Source organism: Rutidosis leptorrhynchoides, chromosome 2 (genome assembly GCF_046630445.1).
Source record: "Rutidosis leptorrhynchoides isolate AG116_Rl617_1_P2 chromosome 2, CSIRO_AGI_Rlap_v1, whole genome shotgun sequence".
Lineage (NCBI taxonomy): Eukaryota > Viridiplantae > Streptophyta > Magnoliopsida > Asterales > Asteraceae > Rutidosis > Rutidosis leptorrhynchoides.
Window position 1 is genome coordinate 87,594,444 of NC_092334.1, and position 9,247 is coordinate 87,603,690.

The 9,247-nt window shown below is 35.6% G+C and overlaps 1 long non-coding RNA gene across 2 annotated transcripts in view; it reads right to left on the reverse strand.

The window, feature by feature from the left end:
- Window positions 1-6,011, reverse strand: part of LOC139894354 (uncharacterized) — a 28,952-nt gene extending 22,941 nt beyond the window's left edge. For both annotated transcript variants that reach the window (XR_011774941.1, XR_011774940.1), the window contains exons 1-2: window positions 5,952-6,011; window positions 5,706-5,781 (exon numbers count right to left, since the gene is read on the reverse strand). This is a non-coding gene — a long non-coding RNA (uncharacterized lncRNA). The remainder of the gene's footprint in view (window positions 1-5,705; window positions 5,782-5,951) is intronic.
- Between the last annotated feature and the right edge of the window lie 3,236 nt (window positions 6,012-9,247).

A 9,247-nucleotide genomic window follows, 5' to 3' on the forward strand; every position in this document is an offset into this window, starting at 1 on the left:
CCTAAGAATTGCTCTTAGGATGGAAGGAAAGATCAGGGCAATTGAGGAACCCTTACCGGCAGAACCCGGATCGAGAGCTACTCAAGCGGCTAGGGACGAGTTTGAAAAACGGCGTTCCGAGTCTAATGAGGTAGCATGCTTGATGTTGGCGACCATGTCTCCAGAGCTCCAAAAGGGCATGGAGAGCTTAGGGTCATATGACATGCTTAACCAACTCAAGGACATGTTCCAACAACAAGCAAAGCAAGAAAGGTTTGACACCGTGAAAGCTCTCGTATCTTGCAAAATGGCAACGGGAAGTAGTGTTAGTGTCCATGTACTACAAATGAAAGGGTACATAGACCGGTTGGAGCGCCTTGGTTTTTCCATAAGTCAGGAGCTTGCAACGGATTTTATCCTGAACTCGCTGACTAGTGCATATGAAGGATTCATTATGAACTATAATATGAACAATATGGAGAAAACAATCATGGAGCTCCATGGCATGTTAAAAACCGCTGAGGTTAACATGGCCAAAGCTAAACCCGCAACTACCGTTCTAGCCATTCGTGAAGGTGGGATTAAGAAGAAGAAAAACAAAGCAAAGGGCAAGAACAAGGGCAAGGGTAAGGTTGGCACGTCCAACTTCAAACCTAAACCTAAGGGCATTGCTAACTCTTCTACTTCAAAGATCCCGCAAACCAAGTCTCCTGAAGAAGCAATATGCTTTCATTGTGGGGATAAAGGACATTGGAGGAGCAATTGTACTAAGTACTTGAAGGAACTTAATGAACTACGGGCTAAGGGAGTCGCCGTACCTTCAGGTTTGTTTATGATTGAACTAAACAATACTACTATTTCTAATTCCTGGGTATTGGACACGGGATGTGGTACTCACATTTGTACAAATGTGCAGGGACTCACAAGAAGTAGGAAGCTGAAGACCTGGGAGCTTAATCTAATCATGGGGAATAAGAATGTTGCCTCTGTTGACATGATTGGAGAATACAAGCTTTCTTTTGATTCTGGTTTATGTATTGTTTTATCTAATGTTTGCTACAGTGCCGAAATGGCAAGAAACATTATATCTTTTGATGCTTTATTTAATGATGGTTTTAATTTTAGTTTTGATAATGGATCAATACTTGTTCACAAAAATGGAATGTTTTATTTCAAGGCTAGTCCTTGTAAAGGCATCTTAGAAAACACAGCAAAGCTAAATGATAGTTCAATCTACAATGTTGATTCATCCAAAGATGTTTTGGATAAAACGTATCTATGGCATTGTCGTTTAGGCCACATAAACAAGAAACGCATAGCCAAACTCCAGTCAGATGGAATTCTAGAATCATTTGATATAATATCGTATGATGAATGCGAATCTTGCTTATCAGGAAAAATGACAAAGGCACCTTTCACAGGAAGCTGTGAACGGGCAAAGGATCTGTTGGGGTTGGTACACACTGATGTGTGCGGTCCGTTCAGATCGCCTACTAGACACAAGGAACGATACTTCGTTACATTTACTGATGACTTCAGTAGATATGGCTATGTTTATTTAATTAAACAAAAGTCTGAAACTTTTGGAGTGTTCATTGCATACCAAAACGAAGTAGAAAATCAACTGAACAAAAGAATTAAGATTCTCCGATCTGATAGAGGTGGTGAATATCTTAATGATGAATTTTGTGATCATCTACGGGGTTGTGGGATAATCTCACAATTAGCTCCTCCTAGAACACCACAACATAATGGTGTGGCTTAAAGGAGGAATCGAACATTACTTGATATGGTTCGATCCATGATGAGCCGCACAATGCTTCCAATCAGTTTTTGGGGTTAAGCCCTACAAACTGCCGCAAGGATCCTTAACCTCATCCCAACCAAGAAAGTTTCCAAAACACCTTATGAGATATGGCATGGTAAAACTGTGTCTCTCTCATATCTAAGAATCTGGGGTTGTGAGGCTTACGTTCGTCGTGAAGCTCAAGATAAACTTGAACCCAGATCTGAAAAGTGTTTATTTGTTGGCTACCCGACTGATTCTTTTGGATATTTGTTTTACAACCCTACTGAGAACAAAGTCTTTGTGTCTCGAAGGGGAGTCTTCCTTGAAAAGGATCTCATATCGAAAGGAACCAGTGGGAGCAAAATTGACCTTGAAGAAATTCAAGAATCAACCGACATGGAAACCGATATTGGAACCGATTCTCCTCAAGAGGTCGACGAGCCTGCAATTGAAAAAGAAACTGACCTACAGCCACCACCCATACGTAGATCTGATAGAGTGCGTTGAACACCAAAGAAATATAGTTTACACATATTTGAGGGTGATGACGAAAATATAGATTCTGATGAACCTATTACCTATCAGGAAGCGATGACAGGCCCCGAGTCTGCCAAATGGAAGGAGGCTATGGACAACGAGATCCAATCCATGCATGATAATCAAGTCTGGACCTTGATTGATCATATACCAGGTATTAAAACCATTGGGTGTAAGTGGGTCTTCAAGAAGAAGACCGATATGGATGGAAATGTACACACATTCAAAGCCAGACTGGTAGCTAAGGGTTACACGCAACAATATGGTGTAGACTATGATGAAACTTTTTCACCAGTAGCTATGTTGAAATCTATTAGAATACTTCTTGCCATAGCTGCATTTTATGACTATGAGATATGGCAAATGGATGTAAAAACAGCTTTCCTTAATGGTAAACTAACAGATGATGTGTTTATGACACAACCTGAGGGTTATGTACATCCTAAGTATCCTAATAGTGTGTGCAAGCTTCAAAGGTCCATTTATGGACTTAAACAAGCTTCTCGTACCTGGAATCTTTGCTTTAATGAGAAGATCAAAGAATTTGATTTTATTAGAGGCGAAGATGAGCCATGTGTCTATGTTAGGTCTAGTGGGAGTGTTGTAATCTTCCATGTACTATATGTCGATGACATATTACTCATGGGAAACGATATCCCGACATTGAAAGATGTCAAAGCTTGGCTAGGGAAATGTTTCTCCATGAAAGACATAGGAGATGCATCATATATTTTGGGTATAAAGATTTATCGAGATAGGTCAAGGAGATTAATTGGGCTAAACCAAAGTGCATATATAGATAAGATACTGAAGAAATTCGGTATGCATAACTCCAAGAAAGGGTGCGTTCCTATGAACCCTGGAATGATATTGAGCAAGTCTCAATGTCCTAATTCTGACTTGGAATCGGCTACCATGAGTCGGACTCCATATGCTTCAGCTATAGGATCGATCATGTATGCGATGATATGCACTAGGCCTGACGTGTCGTATGCACTAAGCATGACTAGTCGTTATCAGGCCAATCCTGGTGAAGCTCATTGGATAGCAGTTAAGAACATTCTAAAGTATCTTAGGAGGACTAAAGAGATGTTCTTGGTCTATGGTGGGAATGACGAGCTGAGCGTCAAAGGATACTCAGACGCTAGTTTCCAATCAGATAGAGATGATTGCTCTTCACAATCAGGATTTGTATTTATGTTGAACGGTGGAGCCGTCACATGGAGAAGTGGCAAGCAAAGTACTATTGCTGATTCTACAACAGAAGCCGAGTATATAGCGGTAAATGAAGCTGCTAAAGAGGCCATGTGGATAAAGAAATTCATCGGGGATCTAGGAGTGGTTCCTACAATCCATGATCCTGTTGAGATTTTCTGCGACAATGTGAGTGCGGTTGTCTTGGCTCAAGAACCGAGGTCACAAAAGCGCACACGGCACATACTCAGAAAGTACCATTACATCCGTCAACTTGTAGCAGAAAATGACATATTATTAAGTAGAGTAGACACGACTAAGAACTTGGCTGATCCTTTCACCAAGCCTTTGCCACAGACTAAGCATGATGCTCATAGCATGTCTATTGGCATTCGTGTCATCGATGATAAAGTTTGATTGTATTTATTATGTTAAGTTTGAAACTTTAAACATTGGGCAATAATATATGTTGCAATTGATCTGATGATTAATATATTGAGATTATATTATACGCACGATGCGATCATTTCATTGTATATTGCCATGTTTCATTTTGCATGTTTTAACTTCCAATGAATATTATTTCATAAACTTCCACAGTCGATCATTCTCTAAGGAAGAGAGAATTGAATTAAGGCTGCTATGAAGTGTAGTAATATAGGCTTATATGAAACTACATTCATGAGGAACTTGATAGTTGATTCAAGGTTCTGGAATGACCACACTTAGACATTACTTCATGGTTTTAAGTCACAAGTAAGCTCTAAGATGGCAATATCATTTATCCTAGAGTGGATATGTATGAGGAATCCTGACACAAACTATATTCTACTTTGACCTGTATTTAACGCTGTGCGTAAATGCCAGTCATAAGGGTGCAGATCAGGTACAATATGGGATGTGGTGAATGTCTATACAGTTGAAGCAATTTGTTCCTTCTTCTCATAGCAAGTTGAAGCGATATCTCTGGGCCCCTCGTTGATTTGTGCTGCATTAAATGCATGGCCATGCTACGACTGAATTGATGCAATAGCAGTCTATTTGATCACCACAAATCTCTATCGGGAAACATAATCTTGAATGATGATGATTGACACTTAACCATGTCACACGTTCATATAGATATCTTGAACAAAAGGATGACTGATATAAATCAAAATATAGGAGTGTAACGTAGCAGACTAGTTGTTACACACGGTGTGTCTTTTAAGACATGCCAATATTATTAATGTCAGTGCAAGTGGGAGTCTGTTAGAAATATGTTCTCGGGTTGGCTACGGTTCGATCGTGGTTTGACCGTGGTACATATATTCCGAAGATATGCCCATGACATTAAATAATAAAAGTCCATTTATCCTATTCGGTCACACACAAAGGCCAATCGTAAATTGTTTGATATACCTTCTAATCGGAAATTAATTTATTAATCATTAGTTAATGGTTTAATAAATTAAGTAAATTTTTTTTTATGTGTGTACATATACTTACAAATCTAAATATATAAGATTTGATTTGATATAAATAAGATTTGATTTGATTTGTAAATCTTATTTTATATAAAGATTTGTACTATAATCATATTTTATATAATATATAAGATTTGATTTGATATAAATAAGATTTGATTTGATTTGTAAATCTTATTTTATATAAAGATTTGATTTTGCAAATCTTTTAAAATCTTTCCAAATCTTTATATTTGTATTATATGTATCAATTTTATTCTATATAATACCAAGTCTTGGTATTGAAAATATATATAGAAACTTGAGATACAAAAACACACATACAAAATGATATTTCTCTTTCTCTTTTTCAAGTAACCAAAATACTTGAGATCTATAATTGGGTTCGGTTTTGGTGGAAATAAGGAAAAAGAAAAGATCCGTTAAGTAGAAGGTATAGATTGAAACAAGGTTGGAACTTTGGGTGTCTACCGTTTAGAGGAACTCTTCTTTGGATTTTTCAGATTCGATCTTCAAAAGGCTACAAATGTTGTATTCTAATCTTCTCTTGTTTAATTTCGTTAATTTTGTTTTGTTTGCTAAAGTTTTGTACAATGATCCGTGGAAGAGTATGATTTTGTAAAGTTTTAAAAATGCTTCCGCTCGCTTTGAATTTGTATCATACTCCAACACTTCGATTAACAAACGCAACGATTAGTTTTTTTAATGTAAATTTTAACTGCTATAAATGGCTATCTTACTAGGAAGAATTCTTGCCCAAGATATAGAGAAGCGGTAAACGTCTACACCGAGAGATTGTAAGATGTCAAAATCTTTCTACCATTGTAGTTTAGTCAGAAACAAAATCGTTTTTGATAATAAATAATGATTATATTAATAATTGAAAACACTTTAGTGATGAATACTGGTGTAAAATCGGCTAGAAAACTTGTGTATATTTCTTAAGCAATATAATTAACGAGTTCAAGCCAAAAAAATTAATATACCAGATATCGATGGTAATGGTCATTAGCTATGAATCCATTGTCATCATTTCGAATGTGGCCTACACATGGAAAACCAAATTAACGAAATCAATAAAGAAAACATGATTAAATACCTAACGAAAAAAATATCATAAAAAGTGAACCAACAAAGAACATTGTTGTTACCGGGGGGAAGAGAGAAAACATCCCAATTGTTGAGACTTTTTCCATCTTCACGATACGCTCCTTCAATCTACAACACATTACAAAGAAAAATTCATACATAATCCATTTTTGAGTCCAAATTAAAAAACAAAAACAAAAGGAGTATAACATACTTGGTAGGCCAGAGGTACCAACTCCAAACATAAAATTTTCTGGGAAATCTGATCGTTTTATGTCGTCTCCATGAGCCAAAAAGAAGAAGCAGCAGTACAAAAGCAACCATTGGAGTTGACTATTGTTGACCATACTGCAACGAATGATGTCACGCCATTCGTGCCACAATGTCATGCTTATGGTGCCCCCTACAAGTGTTTAACTCGGGATTCGTATTTACCGAACTAATCTATCAACAGGGTCCTCAATGTACACAAGGGAACATACAAATCCAATCTCACCACAGGTTATATCTATACAATTCAATAACAAACTTATACTGAACTTGCGGGCATAGCCCAACGGTTCACCCCATGTACTTTGTGTCATGGGATAGGGAGAGGTCATGGGTTCGATTCTTAGGATGACATGATTTTCTTTAAAACAATTGAACACCAATAATGGTGGTATATATTGACCATATAGGGAGGTTTTACCGGATTCGTTCACGGACCTCTACCCAGGAACACTGCCCGAATGGATGTGTTTCCGGGTACCGTCGATCGTGTTCGGGTTTCGCCCGAACGTGTGTGATACGTGCAAATGATGAGGGTCCTTGAAATAAATGATCTAGCCAAAAAAATCACCGTTCAAAAAAAAAAAAATAACAAACTTATACTACTATGGTTCATGAAGATTATATCGTACATATATTAACAAATTAACACACACAACAAAAACTAATATGCCTAAATAACACAAAAACTAATATAATATCAAATACAATATAGTCATTTTATATGTCTATAATGAAAGATATATACCTCTTAATATATTACAGTAATAATAATACTTTTCAATGCTTGTGGCCACTGATATTCAATTGGATCTGAAAAATCATCATTTGGGTTCTAAAACAATGATCTAGAGTGCCAAAGTAGGCCAAAGTCACCACCTTGCAGTTTTTGACTATTTATTATCAATAAACTCAATTCTCTGGACTTTGGCACCAAAATTAAATGATGAACCAAAGAGCTTCATGTTACTTTATTTTTACCAAAAATAACAGAATTATAAATAGGGGCTAAAACTGTAACTTCTAAAACCTCTAGTTAATTATACAATTGTGTCCAAAGAGTAATTTATAAATACTTGAGGACTACATTTGACTATGAACTCAAACTAATCAAACCCATATCTCCGAGACCCGTACCCGGTTTGCAAATGTGTTCCTAATTAAACATCAGGATAGAAACTTACTTCAATCGCGTGGTTTAAATCTGAACAAAAGCTGAAACTCTGAATCCTGAAACTAAATTGAGAATTTTTTTGGAGTTTTTGATAGAGATTATTAGTTAGTTTAATGTATGTATCTGATTTATTGAAGTGACATGTATATGTACGAATGCACGATATGTGACTTGGAGCTTATCCATCTTGAATTTATTTTAATTTTAATTTTTTTTTGTTAAATTATCAAATCGAGAAGGTTTGAACGGGTAGTGGTGATTATGTTTTATTCTAATTTTAATTTTATTTAATACACAATAATAGAATAATAACTAGTACTAGTTTTTTACGGAATACTATTCTAATTTTTTAATATACATAATTAATATTAATATTTAATGTTAATATTAATATACTCCATATTATATTAGTGGAAATAAGCTAAAACTGTACTGCAATTTCGTGCAAATTCTTGTATACCAATACCACATAACCATGTCTTACCATTAGGTTAATAAAATTTTAGATCATCAGTTAAAACTACACTAGATACTACTAAACTTGCACATCCTACAATTCAATTGGATTGTCAATGCATGATCCAAATTCAAAGGAATTGCACATTTTTTCCTTCTTCATTCTTTTTAATGGCCCACCTTTTTCACTTGTGCTCAAAGGAATTGCACCATCCTTCTGTTGACTTTGTGAATTGTTTTGATCCACATCCTGTTTCCAAATGACAATAGTTGTTGTTAGTTGTTACTACATTACTGTATTAGTTACCGAGTATAACTTTAAAAAAAAAAAAAAAAAAAAGTCATTGATTAAATTGTGACATTACCTTCACATCAACACCTTGGCCTCTCTACCATTATCACTTAAAGTACCACTAGGCAAAAAATATATCAAACGTAAATATATGAAAATTAAGAAAATAACCAAACTTTCTTCACACTTACAATGCCACATCATCTATTAGTAAGTTAGATGCTGTTTTTACCTGTGGAGTTATCACCTATTAGAGGCTTATCACCATTATCAAGTAGCTCAAGTGAAAACTTATCCCCCAACTTTATTCCGTTTGCAAATAACATACCCCGTGTTTTCCTAATTCGAACATGGACACCTAGCTTGCGGTTTATGATTCTTAGTGGCCAATACCTTTATTTTTCGTCTATATACCCTAGTTATGTGACAGTTCCTGACCAACCCATTTGATTTTTTTGCAAAACCCAATTGAACATTCTGCAAAACATATAAAAAATTTTGGGTTACAACCGTTGATGAACTTAGTACTAACGTATGCAATATTTATAAAAAATTATCACAAAAAAAACGGTGGTACGAATTGTAGCAAATGCAAATGCGTGCAACATATGCAATATCTACACAGAATTACCACATAGTTCTTCCAGTGCTATAATTCGATAGCAGTGGCCTCAAAATATCGGCCAACTTGTGCCTGTACCCTTGCTGAAATTAACAAATATCGCTTTTAATAAATCATACAATGATGATAAGTTTTATTGTTATTATTGTTGTTTGGATCATATCAAAATCATGGTGTAGTAGCTACAAGCTTTGGAAGAACTTGAGGTCCTTACAGTGCAATGTAAACTTCCCTTTTTGGATCTTTTTTTCTTGGTACAGATTCATGTAAACATTCATAAATCATTACCACTTGAAAAGAACTCAAATCTTAATGTCTTTTTGAAACAAATGGTACTATTAGATACGAAAAATCGCACCAACCATTAGTGTCCTGATTA